Genomic DNA, 18,131 nt, shown 5'->3' on the forward strand with positions numbered 1-18,131 from the left:
GAGTTGACCATAATGTCTCCATTTCATGGCCAATAAACAAATGCAAAAGCCCCGAAAATCCCAACCTCCATGTGTTGCCGAGTGCGAAAACATTGCAGCCATTTCTATTCATATAAATAAATACATAAATGTATGTGTATATATGTAGACAGATATATATTATGAGCAGATAGCCTGGCAGCACATAACATCACAGAGTGTCTGCAATAAGGCAACAAAACGTAGAAAAGGCGACAAATGCCAACAATGGGGGTAAAAAGTGGCCAAATAAAATCCATAAATCGCCAGACAATGCAACAGACATTGCGGAGAGAGCGGGTGAAATGTAATAAAAATACAAGTCACAAAAGCAAACGGGTCCTGGCATCCAATGTGCCAAACACGGACTTCATTTCTGCAGAAAAATGCAAACAAAAAAGAAGATGGAAAACTGCATCTTGTTGTGGCAATTTTCGGACTTTATTCCATCGTCCATCTCGTTTTTAATAAAATGTGCCAAGCTCAACTCAAGTCAGGTCGGTCCTGGCGGCTTAGACTCAAAAGCGAGCTAAGCTCACTCAACTGTAGATATTGCTTCTCTACTTCTGGTCAGATCCCCAGACCCGGGCAATATCAAGAGCTGTCGAATCTGGTCGGAGAGCAGCGAAAAGGACATGGCACACACACTTGCCCAGCCCGGCACTTGACCACATTTGAAAAGAGTTATGAATATTACAGCAAGGTCTGCAGGAGAATCTTTGTATGGGGGCTCCCCTATTTTTATGACCCCAATGTGTATGTGTGCGGTCGAAATTGTTATTTTCCTTATTTATTTCAATTTATGAGATTTTTATATGCGCACTTTTGTGGCTTCAGTTTTCATGCAAGTCGAGCAGAGTATATTGCCTTCTAAATAAAGCTTTTTTTAATCAAATTTGTTTGTAAATAACAAGGCCACGGAAGTCGGTAAATTCTTTGGAATATAAGTTACCAGATATCAATCTGAATAAAGGCCTCGGTAAATTGTAGTCGTTAAGTCTCTAGGAAATATGTGATATTCATTGTTTCTACATGTTTTTCAGTCCATTATATAAATATGAGAATATTAAAGCGCAGACTCTATTTGTAATATTATTTTTATTAATACCTAATTTGTCTACATTTAGATTTCATGTACCATCATATCAAAAGTAATTTTATAATTTTTAAAGATACGTCTTAAATAAAGTTCAAGCTCTGAACTCCTAATAAACGAATCACTTTTTATATTGACTGCCATGATGAACTGAAAACAAATCGAAAGCTAAGTACTGCGAGAGATTCGAGCAAATGGAACCTTAACAAATTATCACATCCATTACTTGGCAACCTCCTGAAACCATTGGAAGATTAGGAAACCCAACTGCCATTGCCACTAATTCAATTTCAAGGAACGCGCGAAAAAAGACAAAACTGAAAAATCGGTTGGGGAGAAATATATATGTATTTCGCTGGGAAAACTAGTTTAAAGCGACTGCAACTCGGTCACGAACTGCCATAAAAAGCGCAGTGAAAAAGGGAAAATGCGAAAAAGGGTGGTGTTAATGGCGGGGTGAGGTGGGGAGTGCAGCTCCAAGACTACCGAGAGTGTGTATTGGACTTGATATTTGCGCATCAGTGAGCACATTGAACTGTCAATGCCAGAAAAAGGAGCAGGCGAAAAATAAGATCCCTGGAAAATGAGGGGAAAACGGGAAAAGCGTCTCCATTGCCAATTTATCAATTGCAGTTGGCAATCGACAATTGACAACGACGAACTCCGACGACTAATGCAGCCATTGCCATTTGACCCGTGGGTTGAGTGCTCCACCGACTTCCTGCCTCATCATGTGCGTGTTGAAAAAGTAATTACATCGTGAACTGCCAACAATAAATAACAAAGAGGGCTTGTATGGAACGACACAGTTTTTATTGCAACTTTAAAGTGTCATTTTGGGGCATAAATATTGCCCACAAAAAGATCGCTCCTTTCTCCACCTCTTCCCTTCCCATTTCTCCGACTCCAGCTTCTCGTTTTCCTTAGCCTGCATAAATCAACGTAAATGAATGCTATTTAGTTGATGGCACAGGCCAGGAAATGCGCCGCTTAGCCAAACACACTCACAAAGATGCACACGCAGGTTCTTAAAACTATGCACTTAAAAAAAATTCCAGAGAGTTATTATAAAACTAGCAGCATACAAAAAAAAAACAAAAATTTATGAAAAAATTGTAAAATAAGATATTTCATTTCATAATTCAATACGTCGTTTATTTATTATCCACATATTGATCTATTCTTTTCTTCGGAATCTAATATTACGAATATATTAGCCATTTATTTCAAATAGATATGGAAAATTAAAGTTATTATATTGACTTAAGAATGTATTTGGAGTGTAAAAAAACAAAGTTCTTAAAAACCGTTTAAAAGCCTGTAATTTAAAGATATTTCAATATTTTTTTACAGCATTTTGATTTTTATTTGGAAATTAATGTATATTTTTCAAAGTGCACACAACTCCAAGAGCAGTCTCCAACTGGTAACAGTTACAAATGCAGTCAGTGGCTGGCATTTCTCAAATGTGTACGGAAACGAAGCCAAGTGCAGGCGGGGCGTTGTTGCCAAGCGAAGAAAGATGGCTCAGAGAGAAGTACTGAGGCCGTTGGCTGATATACCAGTGTGTCTGTGTTTGGCACTTCCGTTTGGTATTAGCCAGCTCTCTTCTGCGAATTTAGTCAAAATCCACAAACATTGGCAAAAGCAACTCCGCCCCTCTGAAATTTGCAGGGGGTAATGCATTTCTGCGGTTTTGGCGAGACTTGAGGCTTTGCTTGGGAGGCATTTTGTTGCATCTTGAGTAACTGAAGATGTTTGGCCTGCCATCCAAATGCGAGCCAGACGGGCATATTTTGCATACTTCGGGGCTAAATCAGCTACGCCCATAAATTCAGTGCCAAAATGGATGATATAGTGCAGCCGGAATGATGCTGCTCGAATTAAATTATATCGCTAAAGACGTTTCAGTTATCTTTCCACTTCAGGCATTAGTTCTGCAGATGGCGCAGTAAAATTGGTTGTGATTGGCGCTTAATTTCTAACTTAAAAGAAGATTATTATTATACATTTTAAATATTTAATAATATGGTTAGTACACATAAATATTTTGTACGATGCAACATTGCTTAAGTTACAATAATAAAGTTTAAAAAACAAGAAAGGAAAGCTAACTTCGGGCGGATATATATATATACCCTTGCAGAATACTCTGTAAATTATATTCTCCAAAATTATTCATATGATGCATTCTTAATACTCATAAAAAATCCCAACTTCCTAACTTTAAAAACACCTAAGTTATGACATTTCCAATCGTTCAGTTATATGGCAGCTATAGGATATAGTCGGCCGATCCTTATGAAATTCGGCATTTCGGCATTGATTAGCCAAATATAAAACCCATAGAAAATCCCAACATTCTAACTTTACAAACACCAAAGTTATGGCATTTCCGATCAATCAGTTATATGGAAGCTATAGGATATAGTCGGCCGATCCTTATGAAACTCGGCATGTCGGATTGATTAGCCAAATACAAAACCCATAGAAAATCCCAACTTCCTAACTTAACAAACACCAAAGTTATGGCATTTCCGATCGTTCAGTTATATGGCAGCTATAGGATATAGTCGGCCGATCCCGGCCGTTCCGACTTATATACTGCGTGCAAAGGAAAGAAGGGTGTGTGCAAAGTTTCAATTCGATAGCTTTAAAACTGAGAGACTAGTTTGCGTAGAAACAGACAGACGGACAGACGGACAGACAGACGGACAGACGGACAGACGGACAGACGGACAGACGGACAGACGGACATGGCTATATCAACTCAGGAGGTGATCCTGATCAAGAATATATATACTTTATAGGGTCGGAGATGTCTCCTTCACTGCGTTGCACACTTTTGACCAAAATTATAATACCCTCTGCAAGGGTATAAAAAAAACATACAATAAATAAATTTGTATAAATATAAATTTATTGCAAAACCAATAATACAACTTTGTCAGAAAGCCCAATAAAGTAGAAGCTGTTTATTTAGATGCAGCGAGGCTGTTCAAGTTCGTTAATAAAAATATTATATTTTCCTGCCTATAATTAATGCCATAATTGTGTTAATTAAATTTGTTTTTACTTTTTTTCAGGTAAGTGAACTAAAATCCTTGAATGGCAATTACACAAGCGTAAGTAACAGAAAAAATATGTTTTTAATGCAACATTCGCTATTGGTTGTACAATAACAAAAAGCCAAATTCACAATACAAATAGACAGAGTGAAGCGTGAACATTAAATAAATAAGTTGTGGATTTTTTTTGTTCCATAGCAACTGTGGAGGGTTCCGAGATTTTTCGACCAACAATGTCCAATATCCAGTGCCCGGGATAATACCTTTGACAGGGGCGAACACTCAGGTTGGGGCGTCGACAACATTGTTTTATTAAATACAAAGTAATGGCCACTGCCACCCACACACGCCCACATACCCACACGGATTCACACACGCTGACATGGCCGCACTCTGACTCCGGAACGGCTTAAATCATTTTCCAACTTTCCACGTACCTTCATTTTTTTTCTGCTTTTTGTCATGCTTTTTCATTTTTTGTTGGGAGGCACTTAAATTATGCAACAATCGTTACACACACGTGCACTTGGCAAAGGCTCGCACACCCACCATCAAGAGTAATGGCGACATTTTCCAAGTCGCAAAATTTAAGGAATTAATTGCCAGCTTAGCCACAAAATGCCGTTGAATAATGACAGACGCAGTATTAATTGAAAATTCTTTAATCACTTCTCAATATGCATAGGTTAGATATACGTAATTCAATTAACTTGCCGGGATTGGGATTTATGATGGGCTTAACCCATGACAAAAGGGCGTTAACAGAGGCAGAGAATCTATTGTATGTAGGGGGTGATAAGGAAGCCTTAAATAAGTTTCCATTCGATTCAATTTCGTTGAATAATGGCAGACGCAATATTAGCTAAAAACCTCAAATCACCTTTCAATATGTTTAGGTAAAGATAAGAAAATAAATTAACTTGGGACTTATGCTGGGCTTAACCCACGACAAATGTTGGTCAAATTTCCGTTAACAGTGGAAGAGAGTCTAGTTTATGTTGGGGATGTTAACAGAACTTAACATTAGCCCGTCTAGTTTATGTTGGGAATGTTAACAGAACTTAACAAAATCCCGTTGAATGTTAACAGAACTTAACAAAATCCCGTTGAATAATGACAGACCCTGTACTAATTAAAAATTGTTCACAATTCCAAGTCACTTTTCAACACGCATAGGCAGGTTATAAGTAATTCAATTAACTTTCCGTCCATTCGGACTTAAGCTAGGCTTAACCCTTAACAAAAGTTGCTCAAATGAGCGTTAACAGAGTAAGAGAGTCTTTGGTATGTTGGGGATGATAAGAGAACCTTACATTATATTATATTAAAAAAGGTTGAGAGAATTTAATGTCTGTAAAAGTGTGCTCGCATCGACAGCTGTTGTGAAATAAAGAGAGTTGTTCTGTAAGAGATGCAAATAAATGCTTAACTTGGTTTGCCAGGAACAACATTCTAGAGAGTCTTTTGTTTTTAAATTGAAACTCATTAAAAACCACCTCAAAAAATTTAAACAAAGGTAACTAAATTTGACAAACTACTTTTACTAAGCCCTACACCTAATAAAAATAATAGATATTCAAACGTAACACATATTAAATTTGTATATTTAAATAAATTTTATTATAAAAACCATTAACATTTCAAAAGTTTTTCTAACAAAACGAAAGAGTTTACTTTCCTTGTTTAAATTCAAGCTATAAAACTAAGAGACAAAATTTTTGCTTTTGGAATATATTATAATTGTATATTGAATTGTATTGTCATCTTAAAACCTACTATAATCCGCTCATAAGGAGGAGGAAACGTGACCAAATGAACAATTAGCTTCTTAAAAAATCCATAGCCTACTTATTGGTGCACGTTACTGCAGCCAACTTATTTACTCTGACTTGTTGAGTTAACAGAGCTGTTAACTACCAACAGCAGCCGGCAAGAGAAAAAGTCCCTTTGTACGAAAGCCGGCTACTGGCAACCTACTAACCTACTGAGGCCTCTCCTGCTATCGCACGTTATCACATTAGGAAATGTCCTTCAAATAGCATAGCAGTAAGTGCCACTGTAATTGCTACTGTACAGAGAGCCCACTGTACAGTGCAGCATCCCGACATCGAAGTCGCAGGATACATTTTCAGTACATTTTGAGTTGTTGACGGCGGTGTGCGCGTTCTTCGGCATCCGAGTGCCCGGAAATATGTGTGTGTGCTTTCCGAGTGGCTGAGTTGTAAAAAGCATGAAAAATTACACCCGAATGTAAAGTTGGGTTTCGGGAGCAAAAATCTAGAGGTCCTTTTCGGGCCAAACACAACAACAAATAATGAAGGAGATAAATTATTTTAATGTGATATGATAGCCGAGAATTTATTCGCGACGCGCTGATAACGCACAAATTTCCATGGCAATCATATTCAGTCCAAATAAATAATGCAAAGAATTAAATTGAAATATCCGCGTGCTAGAATGTTGTGTCCTCGCTTAAATGCCATTTTATCACATTCAATGCGTGCGTGCGACTGCTTTAATTAATATTCAACCAAAACGTGTGGTCTCATAATGATTAATGGAATATGTAATCAATTAACTGCAAATGGTTAAAGAATGGTGTCAAACTATTCACAGAATTTACACGCACGTGCACATTAATTAAGCAGTTTTGCGCGGCAAAACGGTGTGAAAAGTTTTGAAAAAGAATTTGCAAAACTTTCGTGGTGTGAAAAAATAATTTGTGTGTAATCCGAAATTTAATTAAAAGTAAAAATGCAATAAAACTAATAAAGCAGTCCGTAGGAATGTAAAAAAAAGTTCCCAAAGCAACGGAGCGTGGCAAAATAAAATTAGCATAAAACAGTTTATGAATAGCGCTATTAAAATTCTTTGGCTGAACAAATTTGTGGAGTGAAGTTTGACTATATTAAATTAAATGAATGTCAAGAAAAAATAGAACACAAATTGAACGACAATAAGTACTGTCATATCTGAACATTTTCGTGATGTGAAGCTTATTAGTCTCAGTTTAATTATGCTGATAAAATAAATTACATGGAAAAATGGAAAATTAATTTAATGAAAATAAAATGCTTAAAATGTGTTTCCTTGACTTAATGTTTTAATTATTTCTAAGAATATATTTTATCATTAAAACACCATTGAACATATTGAAAGATTATTTATTTATTTTGCTTATTATTCGATTTGGTCTTTTAAATCGAATAATAAATTAAAGATTTCTTTTAGGGGAATCTTCTAATTTATGATTATAAAACTTAAATAAAAAAATGGCAAGCTAAATATTTTTATATATTTTTTTTGAATTTATTGTTTTTTAATAACCAAATTAATACCATTTTTGGCATTAAATCTCAGAACCGTTGTATTTCTCTTTGATTTATGGCAAATGGAAACCTATTTTAACAAGTAATTTAAATCATTTTAAATTGTGCAATAACATCGATAATTGTAGTTGAAATGAGTGATTTTGGTGGACCAAAGCTTAAATAACCCCCCCCACTAAATGGATCATCCATGCCAACAAGCTTATGCCTTGTATAATGAACTGTGAAAGATAAACATGTCGACCCCGCGGCGAGTCCAAACAAATCTAAACGACTGCACACGAGTAAATATATCACAAATTGAGCGCATAACGCAAACAATTATGGACAATGCAGCAACAATGTCACAACATCGCATTCGGTCCACAAATCTGAAAACACTAAGCGGCTTAAGTGCCATTCATGTTATGTTCACACAGTGTCAATCCCACAAAAAAAAGCCCATCAGAAACATGATTAATCTCAATTTATGACATCAGCAGAAGCGGCTAAAAATCAAAACTGCAAAAAATAGGAGCGCTTCTGCCAAGCGCTAACGATCAAACTAGCAATCAATCAATCAATCAATTTATCAATCAACACTTTACGCCAAAGTTGAGCAGGAGCTCCGAAAACTAAGCCATAATTGACATTTATGGCTGAGGGCCCTAAGCCCAACCCAAACCCTAACCAAATTCATGTGTAAATATCAGGCTGCGATTACGGACAATATGATTTATGCAGCAGCATAATTAGTGCTCGACTGATGGGTGGATATATCATTCGGGTTGTCCCTCTGTCATCGTTGTTATTATCCCTCTGCCGTAATCATATTTCGCATAATATGCAACTTAATAAAATAATAATATTCCCCGAAATTATGCTTTTGCTAATTAGTTGCATAAATCAAGCCATTAACCGGATGGACATCCTCTTTACCCATTTCCTTGCCGTTCTGCTAATTGATTTGAGCCGTAGACACGATTTTTGCATTTGCGCATCCACCTAATTAAATGGCACTACATATGCCAAGTTTATTTCGCATTAAACGCCACCAAAGGGAGTGCCCTGGTGAAAGTACACAGAATCTCGGTGATTTCACACTTCAGTTTTCACCTGGCTTTCACTTGAACTCCCACTTCCGCTCCAATGGCTGCAAGTGAAATGTCTGCCGCTCTTAATTTATCATCTGGGGTTCATTTGGCGTAAGTGAGTCTGCGGTGTCATTATTTTTTGTGGCTTTTTGGGTCGGGTCGTGGCTGAGCTTTACATGCCATCACATAAAAAGCGATGCGTGGCATTATGATTAGGGTACGTGTGTCAGCATTGTCTGCTGGATAATGGAGACGGGCTCAGAAAATGTTAAGCCAGGTTAAGGAAGCAATTGTGCGGCCCGGATAACTTGTCCGCATCGAGCGCAAATTTCATCCTCAGCGAAATCATACGGTAATCCAAAAGCCAACAGCCATAAATCCCCCTGATTGCCTTCAATCTTAATGGAGGTCCTTGAATTCATACGCTCGAGCTGCTTCACTTGCTGACCTATTCAACAATTCGAAGATAAAGATAAATAGTTTGGCCTAATTTTGATGATAAATTTGGGCAATCCATCAGAGATATGAAACTAAAGTAAAGCCTCATTAGTAGATTTTTATAAATATTTTAAAACAAACAAAAAATACGAAATAAATAATTTATTCAAATACAAATTATAAAATCATAAAATTTATTATTAATAAAATGTTTTAAAATGCAACAGATCCCCAAAATATCACTTTCTTAGTCTTTCTGTATCTTTAGGCATTAATAGTTAACTTACTTGCATGATGCTTTAAGTTTATTTTATTTCGGAGAGACTTAAATCAATATGTATTGACAGTTGGCATTGCTTTTAAGAAGACACTTATTCCACCCTCGCAGTTAATATCTCAGCACAAGCCCAAAGAGCTGCAATAAAATAAAATTATTATATTTGCCGGCTGTGATGTGCGACAGATAAAATAGTTGCGACTCTCACCGCTGCGCCAGCAATTGGCCATATATCCATGGGAATGGGGAATGGGAATGGGGATTGGGATGCGCCATCGCGCCATTACACAAGCCAAAAGCCGCGGGTCTGCGATTCCGCCAAATGTCTCTCGATATGTGGGTGCGATTGGCTGTGAGGCGAGAGGCAGCCATGTGAGCAATTTGGTGGCTCCCAAACGGAGGCCCAGGGCCTCCAAGAGGATCCAGATTTGCAGTCGGAGCCGGGGAAATCGAATCAGAGACCCGCAGCTGACTGCCAGATAAGCAGCTGTGATTTATTGCATCTAATTGCTCACGAGCCGATCCGCGAACGTGCCCCAATAACATTTGGGGGCTTCACACCTCAGCGGATTCATGGCGGATGCCCAAATGCCCCGCAGTGGCAGCGGAATCCAATGCCATACATTTTGTGGCCGGCGGTTCCTGCCAGCCGCCAATCAATTTAAACTGAAGTGCCCACGCTTCATTAGAACCATTTTCAATGGGCATTCTGGCACAAATCAAAAGCCATCCCGTTTGTCACATTTTAACAGCTGAAAACACAAGCAGAAAAACAAAAGCTATACAAATAAATTAAGTCAGAATGAATTCTAAAATCTAAACCACATTTATTTATTTATTTATCAAGGATTAAGGTTTTTTTCATAAAATAATTTAAACAATTCTTATTTTAATTACACTCCATGCACAAACAACCCTTAACACTAAAATATCATTTACAAATTAGCAATGATAATTTAGGAAAAATATAAAATAAACTTCGTTCACAAAAGGCTTTACCAAAGCTTTATAGACTTATAATAATATTTAAAATTTAAAATATTTTTTAAAAATTATGTTTTCACTTTTTTATATGATAATTTAAAAACCACAAATGTTCTTTCAAAGTCTAAAATATAAATTGATAAATTTTTTTTCAATCAAATTGATCGAAAGCACTTGAAGCTCTATTTCTGATAACAATAAAACTTAAAAGCATCGAACAAAGCGGATTCGCCAAGTAACAAAGCAGAAGCAAAATGTTCATGCAATTTTAAACGGCGAAAAAATATCTAAATAAGTAAGGCAAAATTTGAGGAGCAACCTCTCAACAATCTCTACTCCTTATTGCAACCATCAAGGGACTTAAAAAGTGAGAGAAGAAAGACCACTGAAAGCCATCTTAAGCGGTTGAAAGAAAAGAGGAACATTGTTCCAATCATGAAATTTGCAACTACTTAGAAAAGGAGCAGGTTTTTTTTCTGACTAAATTTAACATCAATAGATGTAGAGCATCAAAAATTGTTCATTAAATTTCTATTATACACACATGTTGTAAAATTTTACCACCCACTTGGAAGCCAGCTAATTTATTCAGAAATGTTTGAGCAGCGCAAATAAACGAGCGACGACATGACAACAATTTAATGAAATTCACAGTGGCAGTGGTAAGAACAGCCTAATTAAATAACCACGCCCACTTCAAGAGCACTTCGAGCGTAACATTTGCCATGCCACGCCCCCTCCGGATATTTCCGCCCACTGAGCTGTCGAGCATGGATAACTTTATAACGCGAGCTAACTTATTTTTTGCCACTCGAACGCTTTGCTTTGGCTTCGAGCACCTGACAAAAAACCACTTGAATTTTAAACTTTGTAGTCCGCATCCCGAAAAGTATTTTTTTTGTACCGAAAAATGGCATTTAGTTTAATTGAAAATATATCATAATAATTTTAAAGAGTTTGGAAAGCATTAAAAATATTTTCCCCACTGATAAATGAAAATTTGTAAATTAAAGTAAATTCATATGAATTACACTTCAAGAAACACCATTGCTTACACTTAAAAAACTAATAGTTATCCGTTACTCCAAACTGTATCTATTTATATGGTAGTTTTTTTCAGTTATCATTTACAACATAATTTTAGATGGAACACTTCATTTATACTTTTCTTATTGTTCATAGTAAAAAATAAAACGATAAATACAGCTGTTTAGGAATGTTATTCATGAAAAGTTAAATTCCTTTAACTTTTTCCCCTGCTCTCTTTCTGACAATCATTTAGTTACAAAAAATTTATTTTAAGCTCAATGAAACACCTAATTAACTAACAAGCCAGAGAACAAAAACATAATGTGCTCAATTTTAAAAGCTGAAATATAAGCTATTCATATTTCAGTATTTGACGTTACATAAAAATAGACTTACAAATTTTAAAAGTTTCTTAACTTCCCATTGTTGTAGAAACTTTGCCAATGAACTTTGCATGAACATCAATGGTAAATAATACTATAAAAAAATGACTGAAAGTTTTTCTGTGTAACGCAAAAAAGCTTACTTTGTTTTCCGGTGAACCCAAAAATAAAGTTACTAAAATAAAATTTAATTTCAACCTTTTCTCGTTGTCGTCCTGAAACACAAAAATAAAAATGAAATGGATAGAGAGAAGTGGGTCAATAAAATGCAAGTGATGCATAAATTTGCAACAGAAACTGGAATTCGCAACAGTGGCCGGGATCTGAAAACCGGGAATTGTGCTATGCCCCCAAGGAAAACGGGCAGCATTAAAATAAATAAAAATTAATTGGTATGTTACCAGCCGTGGGGGCGGTAAAACATCGGGTAAATGGAAGAGGTGGTAGCAAGGTGCAGGGCATTCAGGGCATTCGGAACTCAACTGGAGCCCACACAGTTGGACAGCTGAGTCAACTACCCTCAAAAGTGGGCTATGCATATGCATAAGGGGCGTGGCAAACAGATACAGAGAGCGAGGGAAAAGGGCTTTTTCCACCACTTTAGTTCAAGTATATTAACACAGCAAATAAAGAAAATATTACAAGAAAATGAAGCGAGGCAAATAATATTACTCTTCAATGGGGAACCTTTTCACTGGAGTTTTCCCTTTCCAGAATAATCCTTAAGACCATATAGAAAGGCAAATAAAACGTGACGGGCTTTGTTATGTTTCATAAAGAAAACAAAACGTGACGAGATTTTCCTGAATTTCATAGGCCGAATGTTAATTGAGTGAAAGCCAGTAAGGTTTGACTGTTCTAAGAACATGAGAAGTGTATCAAGTGTATCCGAGATTAGGCATCTTGATTATGGGCATAGGAAACCCTTTGTTATTTCCCTGAAAGTTATGAATAAATAGTCATAATCTGTATATCACTGAAATTGTAATGATTAAAGAAATTTTAATTTAAAATGCTAACCAAAAAGTTACGTTCAATAAAAGAAAAATCAGAACCGGAACATATATCCTGCCCTTAACTTTCTTTTACCGCAAGCCTTTTGAACTTTGACTAACTTCTTACCAATAATCCTGTGTACTTATCACAGCATTCTTTGCAAGTTCTCTGTTCCACAAACTTTAAGCCACCTTTAAGCTTGGCAAAAATGAAATTTTCAAACTTATGACTTGGCCAACTTTTCTACAAAACACGAAAAAAACCTTAGGGCAATTCCGAATTGTGCACAGAACTCGTTCATCAAATCATTTTATGGTAACTACAGAGCAGATTTCGTTGGTCTAGGTAGAGCGAAACTGAAATGCATCCCCGGGAAATATCAAAAGTAGCCTGGATAAAATGCAAGGCAGTTGCAGCTCCCTCTTTCCTGTGAAAATGGGAAAACCGGGGTAGGAAAAGCTGGGGAAATGGGTCACACGGCTGAGTGCATTTTTGGCGCGTCAAAGATGTCGATGTGCAGCAAGCAGCTGGCAGAGAGATTTCCACCGACTTGACAGCTGGCAAAGGGAAAAGCATTTGGGGAAAATTGTGTCCTGTTTGGGCGTGCCTGCCTATGAAATATGCTAATGATCAACTTGAGACATGTTCAAATTATTGTCACTGCTCCGGGTCCTCTTCCTTTTCCCTTTAAAACTGCAAAGTTTGTAATTTTTTTAAGGGAAAGAAAAACTCTGGTGGGAAAACCGGAAAAGGCGCCAGAACGCAGTTCGCTGCTAATTAAGTCAGTTGATGCTACTTTATTACTGGCGTCATATTTTTCTTCTTTAAGTTAATTTTTTTCTTTTTTACTGTTGTTGACTGTTGCCGCCGGCAGCGTTTTGGCACTTTTGTCTGGCTGTGCGAGTTGCTGGCAAATTAATTTTTATAAATTTAATTAGCACGGCATGCTGCCCATATTACCCTCAGGCAATTTGATAAGCTCGCAGATAATTGAGGTGCATTTTTTTTACTTCAAGAAGATGAGTGTTTAAAGCCTGGGAATATATTAAAAACGTGCAATAAATATTTGCCAGCTGAGAGTACCGCCGGGCATGACAGATAACTTGGAGATTATTAATTTTTGCTAATCCGTCAAAGCAACATCGGACAAACAACTGAATGTCATCTCATCCCTGCAAAGATTTTCTTTTCTCGTTTTAATTGCAATTTTTTTGTGCTGCCACTTTCGTTGTTCAGGGGCTAACTAAGGCGCAATAGCGGAAAGGACTTTTCCCACACACATTCCTGTCCTCCAGAGGAAAAGTTGGGGAAATAGGCGGAGACAAAAAACGCCACAGAAACCGCTGGGAAAATGTACTGAAAGAAAATACAGTTATTTAATCAGGGCCATCAAATAGATTCACAGAAAAGAATAAGTTTGTAAGGTGGAAAATAGGGAAAATGTGGAAACATCTGATATAGGTATATACAAAAATATTCCAAAGCCATCAATTTAAAAACCTTAGCATTTAAATCAAAAACTTAAAATTACACTATTCTGTTAAATGTATTACATTAACAAGATTGATTAAAGACTTCAAGATTTATATAAATTTAAATATTAATTCAAATAAATTACATCTTAGTTGGCAAAATTCAAATGTTGTCTCCTTTAAAATATACAATTTGTATCTCAGTATAAGTGTCTATTTTTTCCTGCATGTACTTCCACACAAGTAGCGAATTTTTCCCGCTTTCCTCCATTTTCCCTCCGTGAACTGTGAGCGGGGAATGTGTGATTGTAGCAAATGCAAGGACGAGCGCACAGGGTCCTGCATTAGTTCCCCGCACGGTTCAGTGCTTCAAACTTAATCCTTGCTCTGTTGGCGCCTCTTTTTTACCCGTGGCTCCGCTTTTCCCGCCCCTCCGCCTTGCCACCACCGATTTCCCAACTGTATGTGTGAATCGTTAGTGTGTATAATTTTAAAGTTGGATTAAGCAAAGCGGACGGGGACAAGCAGGAGCAACAAGGATGCGCCCAGAAAGGAATGTGCTGGAAAAATCAGGTCAACTGTATGTGTCACTTTTACAGCTTATTATGGCAAACGAAATGGCCCCGCCCTCCGTTTTCCGCCCCTTTCTGAGCACTATCTGTTTGTCACCCTGCAGCCTTTTATGGAGCTACATTATCGCATAATGTAATCATTGGCCCAAATGATGGCATGTCCTCAAGACAAATTCTTTGTTATATTAGCCTTGGCAAGCCGCGCTGAAAGCACGTCCTTGTAGTTCGTCCATAAAACGAGCAAAACGGAAAAGACAGAGAGAAAGAGAGAGAGCGGGTCCAATAAAATAATAAAAGTAAGTTTAGTTAAAGGCGGCGCAAATAACAACACCTCAGTGGCAACAGCTTGTAACTCAGGGCTATAAAACGTCCATTAATTGGCTTTTCACAAGGAAAAAGACATCGAAGGAGAGTGGAAAATGGAGTGGAAAATAAATACGAAATAAGCTCCACTTAGTCAGCTATCTTTAATCTACTCCAGCTGCAGTTTAATTAATTTCCATCGATTTCAGGGTACCTACCCAACTGACTGGAAAACTTTTGCGCACTACAACTGAAACAATGAAAATCATTCGTGGCTCAGTTGGCTGTGCATTTTCCAGCTGCGAAATGAAGCAGGAAAATTGCAAGTGAAACTAATGAGTTTCCGCTAAAGTTTAAGTGATTTGCGGTCAGCCTTAGCTGCTTCACTTTTGCCAGTGAATGAATGAATCCTGAGCCCCACTTTCCCCTCTCAAGAGTCCAATAATGCAGTTTTATGAGCTCTCAGTTTTTTATTTATTCACATACTTTTGACAATCTTCTTTTCTCTTTTCGAGTATTATTTGTATATTTCCTTCTGCTGGGCAAAATTTGCATATTTATGGGACAGTTTTGTAAGGCGAAATAAATCTGCGGGGCCATAATGCAAAATAAGGTCCGGTCGTAAACAAGCCCCTTTTGGGCCAAAGTGAGAGAGCCAAGTATCTGGCTTATTGATCTATCTCCGCGTATATATTAACAAAAAATTTGTTTACATTGCGATGCCAATTTGATGTTCCAAGTAAGATAACGCCCGAAGAGTATAGCCGCGAAATTTATTGTGTTTTTCTCGATGAGCACGAAATCACAATCCTTTTGTGGCCCTGGCAACTTTTTAATGATCCAAATACTTGATTGCTTGGGTAACAAACAGCAATTTGTCAGGGCAATATAATGCGAAACTTCGGCTCCACAATAATTGATTTACTTTTCCTCCCTATCGTCAATCAATTGACGTTGCCAGTACTCATACGCCACGTGGCACCGAGTTCAAGCGCTGATATAACGAGCAAACAACAGCAAACTCGTACAAGCTTCGGCATTATATGCTCGGCTGCTGATAACGGGATAGCTCGTGTGTGAGAGTGCTTGAGTGTGTTTGTGAACGCATTAGGGGCGTGGCCGGGCGCCTTGATTGATGTCACTTTAGCTGTCGGTCCAACTTGCGATGCCATCGATGATGGAAGTCCCGGACTCCAGAGAATTTCGAAGCGCTGCAGAAGTGCGATCTTCGAATTGAGTGATGGCCTGCCGAAATTGCTTGGGGCTAAGGAGATAGAAAGGACATTGTCTCAAGCCTGAGAGGATTCAAGTGCTAATAATAAATGCTAAACAGAGGTTACCCTCTTCACAAACTACAATCTGTGGTCAACAAATGTATAATTCCAACTACTTAATTTAAATAATATGCAGCATGTTGGAAAACAAGATAAAGATATACATTAATTAATTTCAAAACATAACATTACATTAAAAAATAATTTCTTATAAGTTTAAGTAAACACATGTTTATAAAAAAATATATAAGGCAACTATGAATTTAAAAACATTTCTTCCCGTTTTGAAGGTAGCCTTTTAACAACTATCAATTGAGGATCATTGCAATAATGGAAATATTTTGTACCACTATTATTCTAAGACATAACCAACTTCTGACTTATTTTGACAATTCAATTTGAGTTAATCACCCTTTTGAAAAACGATTTTCCGCTTCACTTTCACGCTCTCTCTCACACCGACATCCTTAAGTGGAAAATAATAATTCCACATGAGACCCGCACAATTGCGCCATTTAGATGAGTTCCATTGGCGTCGTTCGTGTGAGAGTGTGTACAAAAGTTTTTTCGGCACGTGACAAAGGGCTGGGAAATAAGGAAAATGAGGGCGTGGCTGATTCGTCTTTAGCTTTTCGCTCTTTTCGCCATCGCGGGGCGGCCGCAAAATGGCAGCCAGAAATAATGACGCTTATATTTATGAAATTTATGCGTGACACCCACTTGAATGCGAAAGCGAGAATGAGTTTGTCTTTCGGCAGAAGCGAGTGTCTTTGACGCTTATCAACGGGCCGCCAAGTAGAGCGAACTCCCCCTAATATTGCGCCTTTGTCATTTTTAATCTTAATAAAAGAAAGTTTTTGCACAAAAGTGCCGGGCGAGGCGTTTTTATTGAGCCACTAACAAAAGTCGTGAGAACAAAATGTTTATGTCACATGACAAAATGCCAGGGCAGCCCAGTAAGGGGCGCGTCATTATTATCAATGCATGTTGACGAGGATGGGGCGAGGGGCAAACTTTTGCGCAAAACTTTCGCATGAAATAAAATCAAAATATCATAAACACTTGAGCTGGGGGCGTGTGTGTCTGGTCTGGCCAGATATATTTATTTATTTTTATGCCCGACGACAAATGCCATTAGATAAATAATACCAAATGGAATTGCCCAAAGAAAAAAGTTTTCCCGGTCGTTTTGAGTTTTTCCTTCTGCCCAGGCAAAGCGAAATAAATAGAGCCAATAAAAGCCTAGAAAATTGATGAGGTTTTATATTTTTCATTGAAACTTTCCGCAACTCTCTGGCCTTGAAAGTTGCGCTGGGGAAAAGTTTAAAAAACATTTGATACGCAGCAAATAAAATCAATTATATTCTTGATCGAGTTTACTTTCAATCGGCTAAAAACTATTTCTAGTATTTCAAAGAGTTATTGCCATGTTTTTCAATCCTGCTTCGAATTATTTCATGTATATGCATAAATTTCATTGCCTCCGTCACTCTAATCCTGCCAAAAACTGCAATACTTTTTCCGCCATTCTACTGAACTATGGCGCTATGACACCACATAACGTGTGTATGTGGGGCGAACAAAAAAATATACACTGCAATTTTTATTGACTGTCGCAGCCGAAAATGAAACTGCAAAAAAGCGGGCAAATCAAATAAACATTCCGCATAAAATAAATTCGGGGGCATATCAAACAGCGCCACCCGAAAACTGAGTCTGAGCAAATACAATACAATTTTCATGTGCAAAGGGTGTGGCTGGGGTGATTTTCCGGGGAGTGGCAGCTATTGCACTGCGGACGAAAAAAGCAAATGCTGGA

The 18,131-nt window shown here is 37.5% G+C and overlaps 1 protein-coding gene across 3 annotated transcripts in view; it reads left to right on the forward strand.

The window, feature by feature from the left end:
- The window catches only part of LOC108037952 (putative neural-cadherin 2), a 93,675-nt gene that overhangs the window by 29,274 nt on the left and 46,270 nt on the right, over nt 1–18,131 (forward strand). Inside the window, exon 1 of one of the 3 annotated variants that reach the window (XM_044459596.1) lies at nt 6,333–6,375. The exons of 1 other annotated variant lie outside the window; for it this stretch is intronic. The gene's annotated coding sequence lies outside the window, so the exon portion shown is untranslated. Of the gene's footprint in view, nt 1–6,332; nt 6,433–18,131 lie in introns of those variants that run through there. One more of the 3 variants, XM_044459595.1, reaches the window with a different exon arrangement.

This window comes from Drosophila rhopaloa, unplaced genomic scaffold, assembly GCF_018152115.1.
Source record: "Drosophila rhopaloa isolate 14029-0021.01 unplaced genomic scaffold, ASM1815211v1 contig_2, whole genome shotgun sequence".
In the NCBI taxonomy this organism is placed as follows: Eukaryota; Metazoa; Arthropoda; class Insecta; order Diptera; family Drosophilidae; genus Drosophila; species Drosophila rhopaloa.